The sequence below is a fragment of the Salvelinus fontinalis genome, chromosome 41, assembly GCF_029448725.1.
Source record: "Salvelinus fontinalis isolate EN_2023a chromosome 41, ASM2944872v1, whole genome shotgun sequence".
Taxonomy (NCBI): domain Eukaryota; kingdom Metazoa; phylum Chordata; class Actinopteri; order Salmoniformes; family Salmonidae; genus Salvelinus; species Salvelinus fontinalis.
The window spans coordinates 1,252,193-1,264,692 of record NC_074705.1 but is presented as its reverse complement, the minus strand read 5'-3'; the positions used below and the strand labels follow the sequence as shown (position 1 = coordinate 1,264,692).

General features: G+C 44.8%; 1 protein-coding gene across 1 annotated transcript in view; it reads left to right on the top strand.

Annotated features, from left to right (window-relative positions):
* The window catches only part of LOC129840483 (protocadherin-9), a 137,129-nt gene extending 136,404 nt beyond the window's left edge, over positions 1-725 (top strand). The window contains exon 3 of the mRNA XM_055908399.1: positions 1-725. This exon is cut by the window's left edge and continues 851 nt beyond it. The gene's annotated coding sequence lies outside the window, so the exon portion shown is untranslated.
* The last annotated feature ends 11,775 nt before the right edge of the window (positions 726-12,500 follow it).

Sequence of the window (12,500 nt, the reverse complement as noted above, 5' to 3'; positions counted from 1 at the left end):
TCTGTGAAACACCACTGGTCTCTACCTTGATGTTCTGCCTGTTTCTCTCTCTGTGAAACACCACTGGTCTCTACCTTGATGTTCTGCCTGTTTCTCTCTGTGAAACACCACTGGTCTCTACCTTGCTGTTCTGCCTGTTTCTCTCTGTGAAACACCACTGGTCTCTACCTTGCTGTTCTGCCTGTTTCTCTCTGTGAAACACCACTGGTCTCTACCTTGCTGTTCTGCCTGTTTCTCTCTGTGAAACACCACTGGTCTCTACCTTGATGTTCTGCCTGTTTCTCTCTGTGAAACACCACTGGTCTCTACCTTGCTGTTCTGCCTGTTTCTCTCTGTGAAACACCACTGAACAGAGATGTTGGTTGCTCTGTCTTTCCGCCTCCTCTTGTCCAGCATCATTACCATCACCGGGATAGTTCATCTCATTACCGTCACTGCTGAGAAGACGCTGGGTCAACGGCCACCTGGGGATTGTGTGTGTGGTGCTATTTCTCAGCGGATATTGCTGTGTTTGCACTGTGGTGATTCCTAATGATGATGTGGCTGATGTTCTGTCTACTGTATATAGTAATACTATGAAGGAGGGTGTTGTATACTGTATATAGTATTACTATGAAGGAGGGTGTTTTATACTGTATATAGTATTACTATGAAGGAGAAAGAGGGTGTTCTATACTGTATATAGTATTACTATGAAGGAGAAGGAGGGTGTTGTATACTGTATATAGTATATAGTATTACTATGAAGGAGGGTGTTGTATACTGTATATAGTATTACTATGAAGGAGGGTGTTTTATACTGTATATAGTATTACTATGAAGGAGAAAGAGGGTGTTCTATACTGTATATAGTATTACTATGAAGGAGAAGGAGGGTGTTGTATACTGTATATAGTATTACTATGAAGGAGAAGGAGGGTGTTTTATACTGTATATAGTATTACTATGAAGGAGAATGAGGGTATTGTATACTGTAGATAGTATTACTATGAAGGAGGGTGTTGTATACTGTATATAGTATTACTATGAAGGAGGGTATTTTATACTGTAGGTAGTATTACTATGAAGGAGAATGAGGGTGTTGTATACTGTATATAGTATTACTATGAAGGAGGGTGTTGTATACTGTATATAGTATTACTATGAAGGAGAAGGAGGGTATTGTATACTGTAGATAGTATTACTATGAAGGAGGGTGTTGTATACTGTATATAGTATTACTATGAAGGAGAAGGAGGGTGTTTTATACTGTATATAGTATTACTATGAAGGAGGGTGTTGTATACTGTATATAGTATTACTATGAAGGAGAAGGAGGGTGTTATATATTGTATTTAGTATTACTGTGAAGGAGAAGGAGGGTGTTTTATACTGTATATAGTATTACTATGAAGGAGAAGGAGGGTGTTGTATACTGTAGATAGTATTACTATGAAGGAGAAGGAGGGTGTTGTATACTGTATATAGTATTACTATGAAGGAGAAGGAGGGTGTTGTATACTGTAGATAGTATTACTATGAAGGAGAATGAGGGTATTGTATACTGTAGGTAGTATTACTATGAAGGAGAATGAGGGTATTGTATACTGTAGGTAGTATTACTATGAAGGAGAATGAGGGTATTGTATACTGTAGGTAGTATTACTATGAAGGAGAAGGAGGGTATTGTATACTGTAGGTAGTATTACTATGAAGGAGGGTGTTGTATACTGTATATAGTATTACTATGAAGGAGAAGGAGGGTATTGTATACTGTAGGTAGTATTACTATGAAGGAGAATGAGGGTGTTAATGGAAACACATCTTAGTATCTTTCTAGAGGAAACCAAGAGTTCTCTCTTCATTGTTTATATGGAGAAAGCACCTACATGTATTCTGATTACACAGGCAGGCCTCGTGAGCGTTTCCTTCACTAATTGGTCTTTTGACCAATCAGATCAGTTCTGAAAAAGATCTGATGTGAAACGAACGGATGTGATTGGTCAAAAGACCAATTATTGGAAAAACGCATCAGAATTGTGCTGCCAGCCTTATAAACCTGTTTTACACTTAAACTTTGTTCTTTGAGTTGAAGTTCCTGTTCAGTGTTTCTTCTAACCAGGAAGTGGAACACTACGTTCATTTACTGCTTATCTGACTGGTGTTGGAGAATAGTTTACTGATCAGGTTGATTGATTGGTGTTGGAGAATAGCTTACTGTTCAGCCTGATTGATTGGTGTTGGAGAATAGCTTACTGTTCAACCTGATTGATTGATTGGTGTTGGAGAATAGTTTACTGTTCAGCCTGATTGATTGGTGTTGGAGAATAGCTTACTGTTCAACCTGATTGATTGATTGATTGGTGTTGGAGAATAGTTTACTGTTCAGCCTGATTGATTGGTGTTGGAGAATAGTTTACTGTTCAACCTGATTGATTGGTGTTGGAGAATAGTTTACTGGTCAACCTGATTGATTGATTGATTGGTGTTGGAGAATAGCTTACTGTTCAGCCTGATTGATTGATTGGTGTTGGAGAATAGTTTACTGTTCAACCTGATTGATTGATTGGTGTTGGAGAATAGCTTACTGCTCAGCCTGATTGATTGATTGGTGTTGGAGAATAGCTTACTGTTCAACCTGATTGTTTGATTGGTGTTGGAGAATAGCTTACTGTTCAGCCTGATTGATTGATTGGTGTTGGAGAATAGTTTACTGTTCAACCTGATTGATTGATTGGTGTTGGAGAATAGCTTACTGTTCAACCTGATTGATTGAAGTACTTTGCGTTGTTTACTAATATAGTGGAATAATGAGAATCTGTGACACACAGAGTCGAGTATTACTTATGTTCATTGAAGCAAATGTCACTACGGTGTGAATGAATGGTGAATGAAACGGTTTAATATGCCTCGTTTTGTTTTCCAAACCCGTTGTCAGATCAATATGTAGAGAAAACGGTCAGAAAGTCAATGACCACCTGCTTTGTTCCCCCTAGACTACACACCACACTAACAACACACACAAAACACCTACACACACTACTGTGTTCCCCCTAGACTACACACCACACTAACAACACACACAAAACACCTACACACACTACTGTGTTCCCCCTAGACTACACACCACACTAACAACACACACAAAACACCTACACACACTACTGTGTTCCCCCTAGACTACACACCACACTAACAACACACACACCTACATACACTGCTGTGTTCCCCCTAGACTACACACCACACTAACAACACACACACACACACCTACACACACTACTGTGTTCCCCCTAGACTACACACCACACTAACAACACACACACCTACACACACTACTGTGTTCCCCCTAGACTACACACCACACTAACAACACACACACCTACACACACTACTGTGTTCCCCCCTAGACTACACACCACACTAACAACACACACACCTACACACACTACTGTGTTCCCCCTAGACTACACACCACACTAACAACACAACACACACACACACACTGCTGTGTTCCCCCTAGACTACACACCACACTAACAACACACACACACCTACACACACTGCTGTGTTCCCCCCTAGACTACACACCACACTAACAACACACACACACCTACACACACTGCTGTGTTCCCCCCTAGACTACACACCACACTAACAACACACACACACACCTACACACACTACTGTTCCCCCTAGACTACACACCACACTAACAACACAACACACACACACACACTGCTGTGTTCCCCCTAGACTACACACCACACTAACAACACACACACACCTACACACACTACTGTTCCCCCTAGACTACACACCACACTAACAACACACACACACACACACACTGCTGTGTTCCCCCCTAGACTACACACCACACTAACAACACACACACCTACACACACTACTGTTCCCCCTAGACTACACACCACACTAACAAAACGCACAACACACCTACACACACTACTGTGTTCCCCCTAGACTACACACCACACTAACAACACGCACAACACACCTACACACACTACTGTGTCCCCCCTAGACTACACACCACACTAACAACACACACACACACCTACACACACTACTGTTCCCCCTAGACTACACACCACAGTAACAACACACACACCTACACACACTGCTGTGTTCCCCCTAGACTACACACCACACTAACAACACAACACACAGACACACACTACTGTGTTCCCCCTAGACTACACACCACACTAACAACACACACACACACACCTACACACACTACTGTGTTCCCCCTAGACTACACACCACACTAACAACACACACACCTACACACACTACTGTGTTCCCCCTAGACTACACACCACACTAACAACACAACACACACACCTACACACACTACTGTGTTCCCCCTAGACTACACACCACACTAACAACACAACACACACACACACTACTGTGTCCCCCCTAGACTACACACCACACTAACAACACACACACCTAAACAAACTACTGTGTTCCCCCTAGACTACACACCACACTAACAACACACACACACACACCTACACACACTACTGTTCCCCCTAGATTACACACCACACTAACAACACAACACACACACACCTACACACACTACTGTGTCCCCCCTAGACTACACACCACACTAACAACACACACACCTACACACACTGCTGTGTTCCCCCTAGACTATACACCACACTAACAACACACACACCTACACACACTACTGTGTTCCCCCTAGACTACACACCTCGCTAACAACACAACACACACACCTACACACACTACTGTGTTCCCCCCTAGACTACACATCACACTAACAACACACACACCTACACACACTGCTGTGTTCCCCCTAGACTACACACCACACTAACAACACACACACACACCTACACACACTGCTGTGTTCCCCCTAGACTACACACCACACTAACAACACAACACACCTACACACACTACTGTGTTCCCCCCTAGACTACACACCACACTAACAACACACACACACACCTACACACACTACTGTGTTCCCCCTAGACTACACACCACACTAACAACACACACACCTACACACACTACTGTGTTCCCCCTAGACTACACACCACACTAACAACACACACACACACCTACACACACTACTGTGTTCCCCCTAGACTACACACCACACTAACAACACAACACACCTACACACACTACTGTGTTCCCCCTAGACTACACACCACACTAACAACACACACACCTACACACACTACTGTGTTCCCCCTAGACTACACACCACACTAACAACACACACACCTACACACACTACTGTGTTCCCCCTAGACTACACACCACACTAACAACACACACACCTACACACACTGCTGTGTTCCCCCTAGACTACACACCACACTAACAACACACACACCTACACACACTACTGTGTTCCCCCTAGACTACACACCACACTAACAACACACACACCTACACACACTGCTGTGTTCCCCCTAGACTACACACCACACTAACAACACACACACACACACCTACACACACTACTGTGTTCCCCCTAGACTACACACCACACTAACAACACACACACCTACACACACTGCTGTGTTCCCCCTAGACTACACACCACACTAACAACACAAAACACACACACACACACACACACACTCTAACAAGCTCGTCTGCGCCTGTCGGCCTCCTCAGGGCTTGCGTGGGTGGCGGGAAAAATCCTGCTCTCTGATTGGTTGGCAGCGTGATGCTGCCTACTATACTGCTAAAAGCACGTGAACCCTTTGGAATTACCTGGATTTCTGCATAAATTAGTCATAAAATTTGATCTGATCTTCATCTAAGTCACAACAATAGACAAACATAGTGAACTTAAACTAATAACACAGAAATTAGTGTATTTTTCTTGTCTATATTGAATACATAATTTAAACATTGGAAAAAGGTATGTGAACCCCTAGGCTAATGACTTCTCTAAAAGCTAATTGGAGTCAGGAGTCAGCTGACCTGGAGTCCAATCAATGACAAGAGATTGGAGATGTTGGTTAGAGCTGCCCTGCCGTATAAAAAACACTCACAAAATGTGAGTTTGCTGTTCACAAGAAGCATTGCCTGATGTGAACCATGCCTCGAACGAAAGAGATCTCAGAAGACCTAAAAATAAGAATTGTTGATTTGCATAAAGCTGGAAAAGGTTACAAAAGTATCTCTTAAAGTCTTGATGTTCATCAGTCCACGGTAAGACAAATTGTCTATAAATGGAGAAAGTTCAGCACTGTTGCTACTCTCCCTAGGAGTGGCCGTCCTGCAAAGATGACTGCAAGAGCCCAGGTTAGAATGTTCACTTAGGTATAAGAAGAATCCTAGAGTGTCAGCTAAAGACAAACAGAAATCTCTGGAACATGCTAACATCTCTGTTGACGAGTCTACGATACGTAAAACACTAAACAAGAATGGTGTTCATGGGAGGACACCGCAGAAGAAGCCACTGCTGTCCACCAAAAACATTGCTGCAAGTCTGAAGTTTGCAAAAGAGCACCTGGAGGTTCCACAGCGCTGCTGACAAAATATTCTGTGGACAGATGAAACTACAGTTGAGTTGTTTGGAAGGAACACATAACAGTATGTGTTGAGGAAAAAAAGGCCACAGCACACCAACATGAAAACCTCATCCTCAACTGTAAAGTCTGGTGGAGGGAGCCTCATGGTTTGGGGCTGCTTTGCTGCCTCAGGGCCTGGACAGCTTGCTATCATCGACGGGAAAATGAATCGGCGGGAAAAATTTAGTGTATCAAGACATTTTGCAGGAGAATGTTAGGCTATCTGTCCGCCAATTAAAGCTCAACAGAAGTCTGGTGATACAACGCCTCAAAACACATGAGTAAATCAACAACAGAATGGCTTCAACAGAAGAATACACGCCTTCTGAAGTGTCCCACTCAGAGTCCTGACCTCAACCCGATTGAGATGCTGTGACGTGACCTCAAGAGAGCAGTTCACACCACACATCCCAAGAATATTGCTGAACTGAAACAGTTTTGTAAAGAGGAACGGTCCCGAAATTCCTCCTGACCGTTGTGCAGGTCTGATCCACAACGACAGAAAACGTTTGGTTGAGGTTATTGCTGCCAAAGGAGGGTCAACCAGTTATTAAATCCAGAGGAGGGTCAATCAGTTATTAAATCCAGAGGAGGGTCAACCAGTTATTTTAATCCAAAGGAGGGTCAATCAGTTATTAAATCCAAAGGAGGGTCAACCAGTTATTAAATCCAAAGGAGGGTCAACCAGTTATTAAATCCAGAGGAGGGTCAACCAGTTATTAAATCCAAAGGAGGGTCAACCAGTTATTAAATCCAAAGGAGGGTCAACCAGTTATTAAATCCAAAGGAGGGTCAACCAGTTATTAAATCCAAAGGAGGGTCAACCAGTTATTAAATCCAAAGGAGGGTCAACCAGTTATTAAATCCAAAGGAGGGTCAATCAGTTATTAAATCCAGAGGAGGGTCAACCAGTTATTAAATCCAAAGGAGGGTCAATCAGTTATTAAATCCAAAGGAGGGTCAACCAGTTATTAAATCCAAAGGAGGGTCAACCAGTTATTTTAATCCAAAGGAGGGTCAACCAGTTATTAAATCCAGAGGAGGGTCAATCAGTTATTAAATCCCAGAGGAGGGTCAACCAGTTATTAAATCCAGAGGAGGGTCAACCAGTTATTAAATCCAAAGGAGGGTCAATCAGTTATTAAATCCAGAGGAGGGTCAACCAGTTATTAAATCCAAAGGAGGGTCAACCAGTTATTAAATCCAGAGGAGGGTCAATCAGTTATTAAATCCAAAGGAGGGTCAATCAGTTATTAAATCCAAAGGAGGGTCAGCCAGTTATTTTAATCCAAAGGAGGGTCAACCAGTTATTAAATACAAAGGAGGGTCAACCAGTTATTAAATCCAAAGGAGGGTCAATCAGTTATTAAATCCAAAGGAGGGTCAACCAGTTATTAAATCCAAAGGAGGGTCAACCAGTTATTAAATCCAAAGGAGGGTCAATCAGTTATTAAATCCAAAGGAGGGTCAATCAGTTATTAAATCCAAAGGAGGGTCAATCAGTTATTAAATCCCAAAGGAGGGTCAATCAGTTATTAAATCCAAAGGAGGGTCAACCAGTTATTAAATCCAAAGGAGGGTCAACCAGTTATTAAATCCAAAGGAGGGTCAATCAGTTATTAAATCCAAAGGAGGGTCAATCAGTTATTAAATCCCAAAGGAGGGTCAATCAGTTATTAAATCCAAAGGAGGGTCAATCAGTTATTAAATCCAAAGGAGGGTCAACCAGTTATTAAATCCAAAGGAGGGTCAACCAGTTATTAAATCCCAAAGGAGGGTCAACCAGTTATTAAATCCAAAGGAGGGTCAACCAGTTATTAAATCCAAAGGAGGGTCAATCAGTTATTAAATCTAAAGGAGGGTCAACCAGTTATTAAATCCAAAGGAGGGTCAACCAGTTATTAAATCCCAAAGGAGGGTCAACCAGTTATTAAATCCAAAGGAGGGTCAACCAGTTATTAAATCCAGAGGAGGGTCAATCAGTTATTAAATCCAAAGGAGGGTCAACCAGTTATTAAATCCAAAGGAGGGTCAACCAGTTATTAAATCCAGAGGAGGGTCAATCAGTTATTAAATCCAAAGGAGGGTCAACCAGTTATTAAATCCAAAGGAGGGTCAACCAGTTATTAAATCCAGAGGAGGGTCAATCAGTTATTAAATCCAGAGGAGGGTCAACCAGTTATTAAATCCAAAGGAGGGTCAATCAGTTATTAAATCCAAAGGAGGGTCAACCAGTTATTAAATCCAAAGGAGGGTCAACCAGTTATTAAATCCCAAAGGAGGGTCAACCAGTTATTAAATCCAAAGGAGGGTCAACCAGTTATTAAATCCAAAGGAGGGTCAATCAGTTATTAAATCCAAAGGAGGGTCAACCAGTTATTAAATCCCAAAGGAGGGTCAATCAGTTATTAAATCCAAAGGTTCACGTTCTTTTCCCACCCTGAACTGTGAACGTTTCCACTGTGTGTTCAATAAAGACATGATAACGTATTGTTTGTGTGTTATTCCTTTTTAGTTTTAAGCAGACTGTGTTTGTCTATTGTTGTGACCTAAATAAATGTATTTTACTGTCAATTTATGCAGAACTCCAGGTATTTCCAAAGGGTTCACATACTCTTCCTTGCCGCTGTACGTCACTTTGAGTAGAGTGGTAGTCTTAGTTGCCCCTGGCTACCCCTCCCTCCCTGTCCAGTGGGCTGTGCCTTACGACTCTAGTCATGTGTCATGTCTGCTGTATCCCTGTCACTCTCCCCCTGCCCTTACCCCTCTGTCCTCAGATGCCCCTCGATGCCCCTCCCTCTCTTCATCCTCACCCCATTACCCTCCCAATGCCTCGCAGTCCTTAAGACAATTGTCATATCCACTGTATCGGATGTCTGTTTCCCACCCGACCACCTAGTCACCCATCCCTCGTCCCTCAGGCCTCATTTCCTGGCCACTCCGGGACGGTTAAAGAAGCCGGACGCCGCTGTCTGCCTGCTGATACTCCAGCTGCATTATTTTCCGTGTCACTGCAGATCCAGCAGGATGATGGAAGTGTGGAGAGGACCCAGGCTGTCCAAACGGAAAGACCTCCTCTCCCTCTCATCCTCCACAGTGATTGGCTGCGACCAGCCTTGCGCCAAATGTCACGATGCATAAAATATAGTTGTAGACCAAAGAGAGAGAGATATTCTATCTAAGATATGGGCCCTAAGGCTTTCTGCATTGTAGGGAGAGAGAGGGGGGGGGGGGGGGGGGGGGGTGACTACATACAGTATCTCTGATAGGGGCCCTCAGGCTGTCTGCAGTGTAGGAAGAGAGAGAGAGAGAGAGAGAGAGAGAGAGAGAGAGAGAGAGAGAGAGAGAGAGAGAGAGAGAGAGAGAGAGAGAGAGAGAGAGAGAGAGAGAGAGAGAGAGAGAGAGAGAGAGAGAGAGAGAGAGAGAGAGAGAGAGAGAGAGAGAGAGAGAGAGAGAGAGAGAGAGAGAGAGAGAGAGAGAGAGAGAGAGAGAGAGAGAGAGAGAGAGAGAGAGAGAGAGAGAGAGAGAGAGAGAGAGAGGGGGAGGGTGACTACATACAGTATCTCTGATAGGGGCCCTCAGGCACTTTGTGGTATCACTTTGTATGGTCTGTCTAACCCTGACTTGACCCAGTCCTACAGTAGTTATAGAGGAGACTGTCACCCTGACTTGACCCAGTCCTACAGTAGTTATAGTAGAGGAGACTGTCACCCTGACTTGACCCAGTCCTACAGTAGTTATAGAGGAGACTGTCACCCTGACTTGACCCAGTCCTACAGTAGTTATAGTAGAGGAGACTGTCACCCTGACTTGACCCAGTCCTACAGTAGTTATAGTAGAGGAGACTGTCACCCTGACTTGACCCAGTCCTACAGTAGAGGAGACTGTCACCCTGACTTGACCCAGTCCTAAAGTAGAGGAGACTGTCACCCTAACTTGACCCAGTCCTACAGTAGTTATAGTAGAGGAGACTGTCACCCTGACTTGACCCAGTCCTACAGTAGAGGAGACTGTCACCCTGACTTGACTCAGTCCTACAGTAGTTATAGTAGAGGAGAATGTCACCCTGACTTGACCCAGTCCTACAGTAGTTATAGAGGAGACTGTCACCCTGACTTGACCCAGTCCTACAGTAGTTATAGTAGAGGAGACTGTCACCCTGACTTGACCCAGTCCTACAGTAGAGGAGACTGTCACCCTGACTTGACCCAGTCCTACAGTAGTTATAGTAGAGGAGACTGTCACCCTGACTTGACCCAGTCCTACAGTAGTTATAGTAGAGGAGACTGTCACCCTGACTTGACCCAGTCCTACAGTAGTTATAGTAGAGGAGACTGTCACCCTGACTTGACCCAGTCCTACAGTAGTTATAGAGGAGACTGTCACCCTGACTTGACCCAGTCCTACAGTAGTTATAGAGGAGACTGTCACCCTGACTTGACCCAGTCCTACAGTAGTTATAGTAGAGGAGACTGTCACCCTGACTTGACCCAGTCCTACAGTAGTTATAGAGGAGACTGTCACCCTGACTTGACCCAGTCCTACAGTAGTTATAGTAGAGGAGACTGTCACCCTGACTTGACCCAGTCCTACAGTAGAGGAGACTGTCACCCTGACTTGACCCAGTCCTACAGTAGTTATAGTAGAGGAGACTGTCACCCTGACTTGACCCAGTCCTACAGTAGTTATAGTAGAGGAGACTGTCACCCTGACTTGACCCAGTCCTACAGTAGTTATAGAGGAGACTGTCACCCTGACTTGACCCAGTCCTACAGTAGTTATAGAGGAGACTGTCACCCTGACTTGACCCAGTCCTACAGTAGATATAGAGGAGACTGTCCCCCTGACTTGACCCAGTCCTACAGTAGAGGAGCCAGCAGACATGGTGCATCCCAGTGTTCTCCACTGGAGCAGAATAATCACTTCATATTTCCTCTGGAAGTGTGGATTGTCCATATGCTGCTTCCTTTCAATGAGCTGATAGACTCTTGTCCAAATGAGTGCACTATATAGGGAATCAGGTGCTATGTGGGACTCACTCAGTGTGCAGAGTAGAGTCCAGTGGAGCAGATTGATCCCTTCCTCAGAGATTTAGTGTTTTGTACATTTACAGACACTGTACCGTCAGGCCCTGTGACAGACAGACTATTTCCTGTCCAGGCGGTGCTGTAAGGCCCTGTGACAGACTAGTGGGCTGTCCAGGCGGTGCTGTAAGGCCCTGTGACAGACAGACTTATGGGCTGTCCAGGCGGTGCTTTAAGGCCCTGTGACAGACAGACTATTTGCTGTCCAGGCGGTGCTGTAAGGCCCTGTGACAGATAGACTAGCGTCCTGTCCAGGCGGTGCTATAAGGCCCTGTGACAGACTAGTGTCTTGTCCAGGCGGTGCTATACGGCCCTGTGACAGACTAGTGTCTTGTCCAGGCGGTGCTATAAGGACCTGTGACAGACAGACTAGCGTCCTGTCCAGGCGGTGCTATAAGGCCCTGTGACAGACTAGCGTCCTGTCCAGGCGGTGCTGCAAGGCCCTGTGACAGACAGACTAGTGTCTTGTCCAGGCGGTGCTATAAGGCCCTGTGACAGACAGACTAGCGTCCTGTCCAGGCGGTGCTATAAGGCCCTGTGACAGACTAGCGTCCTGTCCAGGCGGTGCTGTAAGGCCCTGTGACAGACAGACTAGTGTCTTGTCCAGGCGGTGCTATAAGGCCCTGTGACAGACAGACTAGCGTCCTGTCCAGGCGGTGCTATAGGGCCCTGTGACAGACTAGCGTCCTGTCCAGGCGGTGCTGTAAGGCCCTGTGACAGACAGACTAGCGTCCTGTCCATTCGGTGCTGTAAGGCCCTGTGACAGACAGACTAGTGTCTTGTCCAGGCGGTGCTATAAGGCCCTGTGACAGACAGACTAGCGTCCTGTCCAGGCGGT